Source organism: Megascapheus bottae, chromosome 4 (genome assembly GCF_031878675.1).
Source record: "Megascapheus bottae isolate mThoBot1 chromosome 4, mThoBot2.hap1, whole genome shotgun sequence".
Taxonomy (NCBI): domain Eukaryota; kingdom Metazoa; phylum Chordata; class Mammalia; order Rodentia; family Geomyidae; genus Megascapheus; species Megascapheus bottae.
In genome coordinates, this window is record NC_143512.1 from 47,346,148 (window position 1) to 47,360,266 (window position 14,119).

The window sequence follows — 14,119 nt, forward strand, 5'->3', positions numbered from 1 at the left end:
ACTGGAAATGTTGCTGTGGCTCAAGTGGTAGAGTGATAGCCTTGAGTTGAAGAGCTCAGGGACAGCTCCCTGGCCCACAGTTCAAGCCCCACAACCAACCAAAACAACAACAACAATAATAATTAATAATAAAAAATTTAAATCTCACTGTAGGAAATATTCATGAATGGGAAGTATAACCTGGTAAATGAGCTTCAGAATAGAACAGAACAGCCAGCTCTGGAGTAGCAAAATGTGGGAGCAACACAATGAGTTTGTGATCTTGAGTATACATTTGGCTACAGTTAGCTAGAAATGTGGCTCAACAGTAAACCATTTGCCTAGTGAAAACAAGGCCTAGAGTTCAATATCTAGTACTAATGGGGAAAATCTGTACATTAAACTATTATATGTTTGTATCTTAGTTTTAACACACACATTTAAGAAATCTGAGAAAAATAAAGACATAGAGGATGATTTTCAACTGTTTCAAAACCACTTACTAGTCCATCAAAGTATATAAACTCATAATTAAACAAATCTTATTAAGAGATAATACAGTAGTGCATCACAGGCAGCCTGGCAGCAGATGGAGTAGAGGCAGATGCTTCAAGAAGTCTGTCCGACCAGAGCATCAAGACCCAGGCTTCAAGTTATGAGCTGAGGGCACAATGGTGAAATCATCAAGAGATTGATGGAAGTAGAAACCAAAACACTTCCCCTGAAGAACGCATCCATCCTTTCAGAGGGCTCTCTACATGAAGGGCACTGATTATGGATTGGCAACCTGGATCCTAAAATCACAGAATACTACCTCCTCAAGCTCCTCTAGAAATTAGCAAGGTGAAACAGTTTGACTTCCTCTTCCACAAGTCAGGTGCTTTGGAGGGGCAGCCCCAAGGGTACTGCTTTGTTAACTTTGAAACGAAGCAGGAAGCAGAACAAGCCCTGCAATGTCTCAGTGGCAAACTGGCATTGTCTAAGAAGCTGGTGGTATGATGGGTACATGCTCAAGTAGAGTGATATGATCACAAGAATGACAAGATCCTTCCAATCAGTCTTCAGCCATCCTCAAGCACTGAGCCAACTCAATCTAACCTAAGTGTCACTGCAAAGATCAAAGCCATTGAAGCAAAGCTGAAAACGATGGCAGAAAATCCTGATGCAGAGTACCCAGCCCACCTGTCTATTCCTACTGTAAGCCACCAGATAAAAAAGGACTACTCCATATTCCAGAACAGCTAGGAAATCTCAAAGATGAGAGTTATGAGTTACTGTAGCAGCAAAAAGCAAATTGTTCTCCACACCTAAGCTCCTTTGTACTTTGTAGATTTAAGCGGTACTATCCAACATGTTAGAATTTGGTAATACAGAATTTTTGGATGTTCCTTATTTGTCTTCCCTAAATAATGTGTGGAATTAAGTATCACCCAGAACAAATTGGATGATGTCCAAAACAGTGATTTGAACACTGAGATGCTCTAGTTAGCTGGGTTTGCCTCAGTTTTTTGGTTTGTTGTTTTTGCTGCCAGTCCTGGGTTTGAGCTCAGGGCCTGAGCACTATCCTTGAACTTTCTCAAGGCTTGAGCTCTACCACTTGAGCCTCAGCACCATTTCTGGCTTTTTTCTACGTGTGTGGTACCGAGGAATCGAACCCCAGTCTTCGCGCATGCTAGGCAAGCACTCTACTACTAAGTCAAACTCCCAGCCCGTGGATTTACTTCAGTTTTTAGCTCCAGAAATATGTAACTTAAAATGTTACTTAAATCAGGAGAAAAAAATTATTAAGTCCATTAAAAAAAACCATAGGGGACTTTCCTGTGCACATATCTTTGCAACATACAAAAAAAGAGAGAGACATGAGAGGCAGATTTTAAATCATAACTACAGATTTTAAATTATAACTAAAACTACTTGAGAATTTACAATGGCAGTCTTTCCAACTGGATTGAAAAAAGACTTCTTGGCAATTTTTAGTAATCTATTTAATAATTATGCTTGTAACTTTCAAAATCTCAATTAGGAAAACATAGTGTGTATATCATAGTGTGTATGTCAACAAACTGGATTCCAGTTTAACATTTTATACTACAACAAACATTCTACTTAGAAACCCAGCTTTTACTCTGTAGTGATCATTTTTATGAATCAAAATAATCCTACCTTATATAATATCAAATATTACTAACAGGACTTTTTTCATATATTTTATTGTAATTAATAGAAGGGTTACATTATATTCATCAGATAGAAGGTACATTACTTTACAAACATTAATACCCTTTCTCATATCTTGGTCCCCATTTCCTTCCCCCCACCGCCGCCCCTCATCTTGTTTTCTCCCCTTCCCTAGCCAACTTCAAATAACCAAATACACATATATACAATATATCAGATAATCAGGTGAAATACTATAACAATATGAGATAACCAAGGGACAGCAAAAGAGATGAGAGATAACATAGTACATTAAGGACAACAATCACTCATTATATGGCTTTTGTTTCTATATCCTGGAGGTCCTTTCATTTAGCATCATTCTATATGGCCTTATTTATCTAGGTTTTGTTCTATTATAAATCTCTGCTAGGAGACGCCAAGGTTTCTACTGATTATGACAAATGAGGGAAACCATTGAGCCTATGTTCCTTTGAGTCTGGCTTACTTTACTTAATATAATATGATTTTTTCTAAGTCTTTCCATTTCCTTACAAATGGGGTAACAGGACTTTTAAAAGTTGCAGTCATTGTATGAGATTATTTTGTTGTTGTTGTTGTTGTTGTTTAGTTTGTTAGCATCACTGTTTATTAACAGACCCAATTACAAAAATAGCATGTCAGACACCTATGAGATTGTTCTTTATAGCATGAGATTCCATTTGGAATTGTGTCATGGCTGATCTAAATAGAAAAGCCTAAACTTTGCTATATAGGTCACCACTGAGCATTACTGCCTAAAAATTATGTCGGGTCTGAGTGGAAGAGGCTGGAAGGTGTGTACTGTCCACATGCAGTGGGCACCAAAAGTCTGGATTGGCCTCCGCTCTGACACTAACATTGTGACCACCTCATGTTTTAAGTAGTTCTGAAAAACTGCATGACTTGAAAGTAATGGTTTGTAGAACACACTTCTTACTAGATTAAATATAAAATGCCTCTTTGAACAATTCTGACCAGAACAATGGAGAGAGAGTCACAAACATGCTTCTTCAGCTCAGGTTGGTCATGTTTGATACCAGCTTTGACATACTGTTTAAGCAGTACCGTTGGTTCTCTATACATAAATCACTTGTGTTCCTACTCCAGGTGCCATTTGTGGTAATAAAAGACCATTTACCAACTTTGATTCCTAGTAAAAAGAAGCATTCATTGTAGATATGTAAGTCTTCCTGGAAGTATAAAGATTGCAGACATGGTGTCAAACATCTATCATCCTGGTACTGGAGAGGCTTAGGCAGGGGAGTCACAAGTTCAAGACTAGCCTAGACTACGTAGTGCTTTCCCCAAGGTCAATATTTTTAGATGTCTTTAGATATCAAATACTCTGCAAGTGGCTCTCCTTCCACTTGGGGGCTAGTTCAGGGAGGTGGAAGCAATTGTCTCTTTTTTTTTTCTGGTGACCTCTTAAAGAGAACATACCATTTTATCCTTAGGTGGTCAAAAGGTTATGGTAGCGCAAAACTTAATGCCAGTAGCCTTCTATTTTTAATAGGAACTTAGAAATTACTTAAGTTAGGAGTCTATTAGAGTTATTTCTTCCAGAATCCAGAACTATTTATTTGTATTTAAAGCAATGATTTTTATTTGTACCAGTTCTTATCCTTCCATGTGAATAAATGCAAGGGCTTCTCTGTGAAAAAAAGATAATAAATAATGCAAAAGATACATGCCTATATTGCTGACTGAAGGACTTATTGTTTTCTAAGAAATACTCTCAGTGATCAAAGACTTAAAATTTTATTCCACACACTATGATTTGTTTCAGTTTCTCCTTCACTACATAGCTAACCATAAACTCTGACCTATCCAGCATGGCCTGTGTACAGGACAGAAAGAGGAAGAGAAGGAGGCAGGAAAGTTCCTACCTGGTATCATGGTGTCAAGGTCTACTGGAACCAGCTCCAGCTGGTTTTTCAGAACTGTCTGATTTTTCAGCCATTTCAAAACCACTTACTACTCTGTCAAAGTACATAAACTCATAATTAAACAAATCTTATTAAGAAACAATACAACAGAGGCCAGGAGTGTAGCCTGCTGGTAGAGTGCTTGCCTAGCATGCACGAAGCCTTGGGTTCAATTCCTACATACCACATACACAGAACAAGCCAGATGTGCTGCTGTGGCTCAAGTGGCAGAATGCTAGCCTTGAGCAAAAAAGTGTCCAAGGACAGTGCTCAGGCTCTGCGTTCAAGCCCCAGAACTTGCACACACACACACACACACACACACACATACACACACACACACAAAGTGGTAAAAACAAAAAGAGAAATAATACTAAAGATGCTAAAATTTCATTACTTCTAGTAATATTGCTATGTTTATTTTTTTTTTAATTTTGGCAGCAGTAGGTTTTAAACTCAGTGCCTTGGGCTTACAAGGCAAGGTACTGCACTTTAAACCATATCCCTAGCCCTTGATACATTTTTTAAAAATTTTATTTTATTTTTTTGCTGGTCCTGAGGCTTGGATTCAGTGCTAGGGCACTATCCCTGACCATTTCTTGCTCAAGGATGGTACTCTACCATTTGAGCCACAGCACCACTTCTGGCTTTTTGGATAGTTTGTTGAAGATAAGAACCTCACACACTTTCCTGCCAGGAAAGTCTTTGAGCCTTAGATCTCAACCTCCTGAGTAGCTAGGATTACAAGGGTGACCAACTGGAGCCCCACCACCCTTGATACATTTTATTACACGGTCAGTGGAGAAAAAGAACTAAGAAAAAAAACATAAAAGTACAGAATAAGTATTTATTATTTATGTGACTGAATCTCGTAATGCTGTGAATCAGGTCTGTGTCCTCGAAAGGCCAAATTTTAGTGAGTCCTCTGACCCTCATTCTATGCTTACTTGTGTACTTCCTTGAAAACTCCAGGTTTAGTAAAGAACGTCATTAAGTCAATTAGGCAAATCCTATCAACTCAATATCTGCTCACCATCCATATCTAGGTTCTTCATCTTCCACCTTCACTGAGGTGAAACCTGCAGTTTTTGGCCTATCTTTAGCAACAATCCTATTAGATCCATTTAACCAAAATCTCCCTTACTACTGATGCTTTACCTATTTTTTTTGCTAGTTCTGGGCCTTGAACTCAGGGCCTGGGCACTGTCCTTGGACTTTCTCAATGCTAGAGCTCTACCACTTGCGCCTCAGCACCACTTCCAGCTTTTTTTTTTTAAATATATATATGTGGTACCAAGGAATCGAACCCAGGTCCTTGTGAATGCTATGCAAGCACTCTACCACTAGGCTAAATTCCCAGCCCTTGCTTTACCTTTAAAAATTTTCCATCTACTGACCTCCACGTCGTTTCATGGATATAAATTTCCTATCTACCAATGCTGTTGAGCCTTTTCTCTTTTCTGTTGTAGTGTTCTGTATTCCCACAGACATGTTCTTAGAAAAAAAATCTTCCATTTAGGAGGGAGGACGGGGAAGAACGGGGTACAAAAACATAAGAAGGGGTATCAATGTTCAAGAAGTGTAATGCACCCACTACCTGACTGTGGCTGTAACCACTGTACATTAAACACACACACACACACACACACACACACACACACCCCTTCCACAATGCCTTAACAAGTGTCATTAATTCAGTTTATTCCTTGGCACCTTCTACTGACCTCCCTAACTGAAACATTGTTAAACATTTACCAGTGCCATGCTGAGTGGTACTATTTTAAGAACACTTTTCACCCACCAGAGCCCAGCATTTGTTTAAAGTTAACTCTCCCTTCAATGATTTTTTAATGCCTTTGGAGACCTGACCCATCAGTGGTAATCCTTTGCCTTCAGTTTCTTGGTCTGGAGAATTTCTGTGGTCTCTTATTTCATCTTCAGAATATAAAGAACAGGAGTCCACCTCTATCTTCTCAGCTGGGAACTGGTTGCCTTCTAAAAACTGCCCTTTGGACAGGATTTCATCAGACTGATTCTCTCTTGAACATATCCTGTACCTAATAAGAAACACTTTTTAACCAGATATGGTGACTCATGCCTGTGATCTTACCTCCGAAGTCCGATCATACTCTGAGGCCAATCCAGGCAAAATAAAGTTAAAAAAAACATCTCATCTCAATCTATATGTAGCTTGGCAAGTTGTATGCCCATCATTCGATTCATATAGGAAATAGAAATAGAAGTATCATGGTTTTGGCTGGCCCAGACCAAAACGCAAAGCTTTAATTTTAAAAAAACAACAAAAGCATAAAAGGCTGGGGTATGGTTCAAGTGATAGGTTGCCAATGTAGCAAGCACAAGGCCCTGAATTCAAATACAATACTACCAAAATAAAAGAAATGATATTTTATGCTTGAATGAATTTTAGTAATACACAGAGATCATTCTCTTTACCAACAGAGCCAAACATTCAATACTCTGAGTATAAATGATGGCTATTGGCCAGCATTTGTTTAACTCTTATAAGGGCGTCAGTCTCACAACTGATTATACTCTATGACAGCAATTATTTGTAGAGGCATTATTCAAAACTTTTAATTTAACGGAAGAAGTTATCCTTAGAATAAGGAGTGATGTAAGAAACTGAATTATCACACACACAAAAAAGGAAAGACTAAAGGGCTATGTAACATAAAACCAATAACTTCTATTTATTCAAAGAAACTATGATCTTTCCCAATGATAGCAGAAAGAAAAAGCCTGGCAGGGCAATCAAGACATAGAGCCCCCATCCACAGAGGCTCTACATTCCTTACTATAGTTTTTAGCAGTCCTAACTACAGTCTCCTACATATCACATCACCATGACCTTGAGCATCCCACATGGCTCTCACAATCCATCATTGCATGATGCCTCTGGGCATCTATTGCCAAAGGAAAAAGTTGCATGTGAACAAAAGGCTGATTGGACCTCAGAATGTGCACCCAGTCAGAGGAGCTAAAAAACACATAGAAAGCTCCTGCAGGATGCATGGAGCTTGATAGAAGCCCATAGGCTATCTAATGATCTTGAGAGTCTCATTGCTCTCTTCTAGAGAAACCTTATTTATCCCTGTATAGTGAATCCTGGTTAGTACCCTGTCTTAGTACCCTTCCTGTTTAATGGAAGATCTGTTTATTTTTTTCTTTTTACAAAATGACCATACACAGCTCTTGCATATAACTACATATCTTCCTCCATATTTGAAATCATTGTATATTATCAACACCTAAAATAGTAGTTATACTTGTCATTATCCCTAGAGACAGGAAAAAGTCTTTATGTGTTCAATATATTCATAATTTTTTCTGAACATAGCAAGATCTTATCTATATATTTTTTCCATTAAAAAGAATATACAGCTGGGTGCTGGTGGCTCAGGCCTGTAATCCTTGTAACTCAGGAGGTTGAGATCTGAGAATTGCAGTTCAAAGCCAGCCAGGCAGGAAGGTCTGAGAGATCCTTACCTTCAAATAACCAGAAAACCATAAGTGGAGCTGAAGCTCAAAGTAGCAGAATGCTTGCCCTAAGAAACAAAGCTCAGCGACAATGCCCTGAGTTTAAGTCCACAAACAACCAATGAAAAAATTCAGTAAAAATTTGAGAGACATGGAATATGCAGATTAACTTGGGAATTTCTGGGTAATATTTAGCATTTAAGATAAGGGAAACAGATGAGATTTCCCAGGAAACATTAAAGAAGTAAAAGTATAGTAAGAGTAAGTACAATTTATAGGTGGGACTATTTAAGAAGAAGATACAAAGTATAATTTACAGAGCTCAGGAGACTCAACTTTATTCATATAAACCTTATATTTCATAATAATGATATGAATAAAACAAAACAAACCATCTGGCTAATGTAATAAGGGCTGGGATGTAGCTCAGTGGCAAAGCACTTGCCTAGCAAGTGTAACATTCTGATTCAATCCCCAGTATCAAGGAGAAAAGACAGAAAGAGAAGGAGGAGGAAGAGGAAATAATGAGAAAAAAAATCTCTCTTCCCAAATAAAGAGATGATGACTGCACATAACTGAGTGTGTGTGTGTGTGTGTGTTTCTAGAGTATTTTCATTGGGCTCACTGTATTAATGCAGGTTGAAAGATCCATTCAGTTATTTTAGTAAAGCACTTAAAACTGAGGTTTCATATGCCAACAAATAACGTTTAAGTATCTGGGATATGGGCTCAATAACTCCTGTTATTGCAAGCATTTCATATAGGTTTGTAAGGCAAATAAAACTCTAGTTTAAAGGTGGAAAAAGTTGAGGGGAAAAAACGAATATGCCTGTATATGTATACATAAAGGTGAAGGCAATTGTCCAATCGCCATTTCAACACAAATTTGTTATTTGTGTGATGTTTGCAAGTCAGATTTATAGCATGATAAAGGACGTAAGTAGAGGGACATGACTGGTGTTTTTATCTGGTGCCAGCTGATGGTGAAACCCACCTTCTTCCAGTCTTGCCAAGTAGAGCTGGAGCAGTATGATTTCAAATAGATATGCTCTACTTAAGTTCTCTTTCAAGTAAACTATGTGTATGATGTTTCTTCCATCCATTAAAATTTATCTAAAGCTATCTGGGGACCCTTGGTCTGCCTCTGATGTGAGCTGAGGGATCCTATACCACTCTTCTCATTGCCTGTACCTTGTGGTTCTACCTCAAGATCCTGAGGCCTTCAGAGACTCATGGTGTTAACTGTACAGATGTCCCAACCACAAGCCCTCTCTCCTTGACATTCTACCAACTGTTTCTTCATCCTCCTTAGGTTTTATAGATTTGAGCAAGGTCTTGAAGTAAAAGCAGCAGAGATTTGTTTTCCTACATTCCTCTCCTACAAGTCCTTGGACAAAGCAGGTCACCGTAGCAGCTGAGAACTTCAAAACTGCAAGAGGCCACATCCTTTCAGACCAACCTTTGCACTAGCTCTTTAGGTTAAGGCTGAGAGGTTTTGTTTGTTTTGTTTGGTCTTTTTAAAATCTCTTTGTTTATTAAGGCCCAGTACACTATGACACTAGGACTTACTTAAATTTACACATCAGCAATGTATACTCTGTCTTTGAATGGAATTTCTCAAGGAAGCTAAGAGTGACGGCATTGCTTGGTGGAAAGCTATCAGAAGGCTCAATGAGAAAATCCTCAAGGCATATCCTGAGAACATTCTTAAGATATAGATAGAGATTACACCACTTATTAAGTGCTGTTTTGCCAGTTGCTTTACACAAGCCTTACAACATAAGCGTAAGGAGAATCACCTGATTCTACAGCTGAGGAAAGGGGCTCAAAGAAGTTAAGCAATCTGCTCAGGGGCATAAAGATAGTGAAAGGGAAAAAGAGAGAGGAGAAGAAGGAGAGATGGATTCTCTGATTGCTTAATTTCTCTCTGAGACTAAGGGGAAACATTCTCTTAGACCAAGAGTAAATAACTCCTTTTCTGCTACAAGTCATTTGAAAATTAGCTCACTAGCCAGGTACTGGTGGCTCCTGCCTTTCATCCTAGCTACTCAGAAGGCTGGGATCTGAGAATCACTGAAGCCAGCCCAGGCAGAAAAATCTGTGGGATTCTTTTTCCAATTAACCACCAAAAAGCAAGAAGTGGAGCCATGATTGAAGCAGTAAATCACCAACCTTAAGCGAAACAATTCAGGAACAGTACCCACGCCCTGAGTTCAAGCCCCATGATGGGCACATACAGAGATATTAGCCTGCTATATTTAACCAGACACTCTGTTAACTCATCCCTCGTGTAATGGCCGGAAATGCTTTCTTTGCTGAGGCAGGTGATGTTAGCTGGTACAGATGATGTTGCCACAACTGCATTTTTATATCTGTGTTTGTCAGCATGAACTGCAGTTGACTCTGTGATGGTAAGTTCTTAAAAGAATTGCTCATAACAATCAGTTGTTCCAAACAGAAATGCATGTTTCAACATATATCTGCTCATAGTGGGAAATGTATCATCACTTATATGATGTTAATAGAACTCCACCAGTAAGAGTTCACTAAACCTAGCTTTCAGCTCATCTTCACTTTGGAACTTCACTTTGTAGGTTCTCAGGCACATCAGCTGGGTCGGTCACTGGTTTCAGGTGAGGATTTGTGAAGTTTCTTTCTAGAAGTAGGGCCCCTCCACTTTCAGTTTTTTTCCTCCCAGTCCTGGGGCTTGAACTCAGGGCCTGGGCACTATCCTTGAACATGTTTTTGCTCAAGGATAAGGTTCTGCAACTTGAGCCACAGTGCCACTTCCAGCTTTTTCTGAGTATGTGGTACCAAGGAATTGAACCTAGGTCTTCTTGTCTGCTACATGAGCACTCTATTAGGCTACGCTCTCAGTCCCCAGGTCCTTGAATTTAATCACACAATAAGAATTTCAGTGTCGGGTGCTGGTAGCTCATACCTATAATCCTAGCTACTCAGGAGGCTGAGATCTGAGGATTACAGTTCAAAGTCAACCCAGATATAAAAGTGTATGAGACTCTAATTAACCAACAGAAAACAGGAAGTGGGGCTGTAGATCCAAGTGGCAGAGTTCTACCCTTGAATAAAAGACCTCAGAGACAACACCCGGGCTGAGTTCAAGCCCCACTACTGACAAAAATAAAATAACAAACAAATAAAATAAAAATAATTTCAGGACAAGTCACAATGCGAAGGGAAAGAAAGTTGGCAGGACTTAATATTGAGTGAGCAAGCATGTAAGTAGGCAATCAGAATGCCAGAGTCATACCCTTTACAGTGTGTGGGTGCTCAAAAAGAGACACAGGAAGCTTTTGACATCAGCAGAATATATGATAGAAGGCAGAATCTGACTTTAAGTTATTCTAGGGTAAGCGTTTTCCTTTGTTCTCACAGTAGGCACATTTAATCACTCTTGATGTTACACTTTTATCACTTGGACTCGGGGTCTCTTAAGACTAATCTGTTCATTAAACTTTGACCATTATGTATAGGCATCTCTTCAAAGACAGGATTCATTTTGTCATGCATTTTTTTTTTGCCTGGCTCAGGGCCTGGGGACTGTCCTTGGATTTTTCTCAAGGCTAGAACTCTGCCACTTGAGCCTCAGCACCACTTCTGGCTTTTTCTAAGTATGTGGTACCAAGGAATCTAACCCGGGTCTTCATGAATGCTAGGCAAGCACTCTACCACTAGGCCAAACTCCTGGCCCTTGTCATGCATTTTTAAAGACAGATTTCCATGCCTTAGATAAGTACTTTGTGCCAGGAGTTATTTTCCCACGTATTTGCTTTTTTCCAGGATGTCCTTGCTTGATTTTTTGAGCATACAAATTATCCTGGGCCATCAAGCAAGGTCAGCTGAAGAAAGCTACTTATTTTTTTTTTCCTGTACTGCAGCTATGAAGGAGTAGAAGGGTTAAAGCAAAGAAGATAGCATTTGTGTGTTTTTAATAGAACTACTCATTAACCCCAGTGTTTGTTTCTGAATTCCTGGCCGCTATTTAATATGCCTCATTTTCTCTACTCTATCCTGCCTCAGTTCCACATTGAATATTAAAGACATTCAATTCCATTTGCTTATTTTCACATCCTTAAATCTCTCGTTAAGTGCTCCAATTCACTTTACACATTCACCAATATATGTAAGTATCATAGAAGACATTTGTCCTTCCAGAGGAGGGAAATATACATGGCTTCCAATAACAGCCATTGCCCTGAATGCCAAACACCCAACTTGGGGTATTTGTTCTGTCCCTTGTCTTGTCACAAGTAAGACAGGAGAAATGGAAACCTGGAGGATCCTTCCTCTAGCTGTTTTTCAATATCCTTTGCTAATTCTATAATCTGATCAGAGAGTTTTCTAAGATAAACAAACACCATAAAATAACTTTACTTTGGTGCTAACAATTCTACAGTAGCCACTATGCACTCTTTTTATATTATTATTATTACTGTATTTTATTGTCTAGGTAATTATGAGGGGTTACAGTAACATTCATCAGGTAGTAGGTACATTGCTTCTCCAACCTTGATACCCCGTCTCATGTTTTCGTTCCCCCTTCCCTTCCTCCCACACCCCACTATACACTCTTTCATAAACTCCCCTCTACATAAGACCTCATCTTTTTTGTAATTAACTTACTCACTACATAATCATATAAATAATGTTGTTCCTACCCCAAGTCGTAGTGAAAGCAGCTTGTCATAATTCCACATTCAGCTGAAGAGCATTGATTTTATCCAAATGCATGAGAACCTCCCAATTTACTGAATTCAGCATGCTTTTTTTTCTTGCCAGTCCTGGGTTTGAGCTCAGGGCATGAGCACTGTCCTTGGACTTTCTCAAGGCTGGAGTTCTACCACTTGAACCAGACCACCACTTCCAGCTTTTTTCCTATGTATGTGGTACCAAGGAATTGAACCCGGGTCTTTGTGCATGCTAGGCAAGCATTCTACCACTAGGCCAAACTCAAGGCCTCAACATGCTTTTGAATATGACATTCTAGATTAACTTTTTACCTGTACACAAATGCATCATCATGAACTAGGCATACAGGTTTTCCTTGGACATCAATAACAACAAAACCCATCATTTGACTATTTTGTTAGGAAAGATCAACACTGCATCTAGTCTTCTTTGTAGTCACCATTTGTAAGATATCACTTCACTTAAGCTTTAATAACAATCCAATGTGTGTGTGTCACCAGTGATATGATCATTGTAGTAATTCTACATCTTGGATCTGGAACATAACCACATTTGTGGCATCAACTCTTGAGATCTTTTTCTGTGTAATTCCATAACTTTAATCTGAGATCCACTTTTGTGAAGATTGTTGATCATGCTGTGTATAAGGGTTGGAGTGGAGTTGTTGACTTTATGAACCAAGAAGTCAATAACATCTGTCATTTATCGGAGGCAACACCATTATCATGAGGAGTCATCTTATCACATCTCATTATTACCAGATCACTGTAGTTTCACCACAATGTGGTAACAGTTTCGCAACATGTACACTGCAGCCAGCTTTCACACCGACTGCCTTTGGGTCTCACCAAAATACAGAGAAACAAATATGTTTGTCTTATCATGTGCAGTGTGTCCTGTTCATCCTACAGTGGACATTTCTTACTTGTCCCTCAAAATTTACATTATATTCACTTAATATAAATTTATATTGGTATGAAAAAAAGCTCCTAGCTTTATTGGGTCTTAAGTCCAACCTGATGTTGCTTTGGCAGGGCCAGACCTAATGATTTCAAGGGCCTTAAACAGATAGAGGACCAGACATTTCTCACCCTTGTATTAGACCCTGGATTTGCTTCTTTGGGTCTCACTTTCTTTTTTTTCTTTCCTTTCTTTCTTTCTTTCTTTTTTTTTTTTTTGCTAGTCCCGGGCACTGTCCTTGGACATTTTTTTTTTTTTGCCAGTGCTGGGCGTGAGCTCAGGGCCTAAGCACTGTCCTTGGACTTTCTCAAGGCTAGAGCTCTACCACTTCAATCTCAGCACCCCTTCCAGCTTTTTTTCTATTTATATGGTGGCAAGGAATTGAACCCGAGTCTTCATGCATGCTAGGCGAGCATTCTACTGCGAGGCCAAACTTCTGGCCCTGTCCTTGGACACTTTTGCTCAAGCTTAGTGCTCTGTCACTTGAGCCACAGTACCACTTCTGGCTTTTTACAGAAAAAGTATATGTGATACCGAGGAATCGAACCCAGGGCTTCACGCATGCTAAGCAAGCATTCTACCACTAGGCTATGCTTCTGGCCCTCACTTTCTTAATCTATAAATTAGGACTCAGTATGTATCTCTGGCTATCTCATAAGATGGTTGTGAAACTTAAAAAGAGATAATAATAAAATTAGCATTGGAATTTGAGGGAACCAAGTAAAAGACATTTATTGCCAGGCACAGGTGGCTCATGCCTGTAATCCTTGCTACTTAGGATGCTGAGATTTGAGGATCATGGTTTGAGGCCAACCTAGGAAAGAAAAACCCAAAAGGCTCTTAGCTCC

General features: G+C 39.2%; 1 pseudogene; it reads left to right on the forward strand.

Annotated features, from left to right (window-relative positions):
- The first annotated feature begins 673 nt into the window (after positions 1–673).
- On the forward strand, positions 674–1,240 carry LOC150064406 (putative RNA-binding protein 18 pseudogene; annotated as a pseudogene).
- The last annotated feature ends 12,879 nt before the right edge of the window (positions 1,241–14,119 follow it).